Genomic DNA, 955 nt, shown 5'->3' with positions numbered 1-955 from the left:
AACAACTGTCCCCGGCACAGGCTAATGATATTTGCATGAATAATTCTGTACAAACATTGCTAATATGCCTAATATATTGAGATAATTAATGGTATTTGTTCTTTTCTCATGGGCCATTAATACTTATTAGTCATTCTTGTTGCTATGATAATGCCCTTGTGCAAGACTTCTGCAGGGCTGTGACCGTATTTGAGCACTTTGCTTTTTTGCAGTGGAAGAATGAGAGCCTGAGATGCAGGTTTGAGAGCTAGTTTCTCCACTTGCTGCCTTAATGGATTCCCTGAACTTCTCTTACCTCATGTATAATAAAGGAGAGAATAATTATATAAGTATAACCAAGCACATATTACAAACAATACAGCAACTTAAAATTATGATTCCATTGCAGATTATAATTGCAAAATATGGAGGCCAAGGCGGGTGGATCTCTTGAGCTCAGGAGACCAGCCTGGGCAATATAATGAAACCATATCTCTACAAAAAAAAATACAAAAATTAGCCAGGCATGATGGCATGCACCTGTAGTTCTTGGGAGGCTGAGGTGGAAGGATCCCTCGAGCCCAGGAGGCAGAGGCTGGAGTGAGCCCTGATCATGCCACTGCACTCTAGCCTGGGGGACAGAGCAAGACCCCGTCTCAAAAATAATATGATATAATATAATATAATATAATATAATATAATATAATGTAATATAATAGCAAAATGTTAATGAGACAGTACTAAGCAAGAAAAGCAGCTAACAGGCTGGGCGCGGTGGCTCACGCCTGTAATGCCAACACTTTGGGAGGCAGAGGCTGGTGGATCATCTGAGGTCAGGACTACGAGACCAGCCTGGCCAACATGGTGAAACACCGTCTCTACTAAAAATACAAAAATTAGCTGGCCGTGGTGGCAGGCGCTATAATCCCAGCTACTTGGGAGGCTGAGACAGGAGAATCGCTTGAACCCAGGAGGT

Source organism: Symphalangus syndactylus, chromosome 13, assembly GCF_028878055.3.
Source record: "Symphalangus syndactylus isolate Jambi chromosome 13, NHGRI_mSymSyn1-v2.1_pri, whole genome shotgun sequence".
NCBI lineage: Eukaryota > Metazoa > Chordata > Mammalia > Primates > Hylobatidae > Symphalangus > Symphalangus syndactylus.
Note: the sequence above shows the minus strand (reverse complement) of the source record.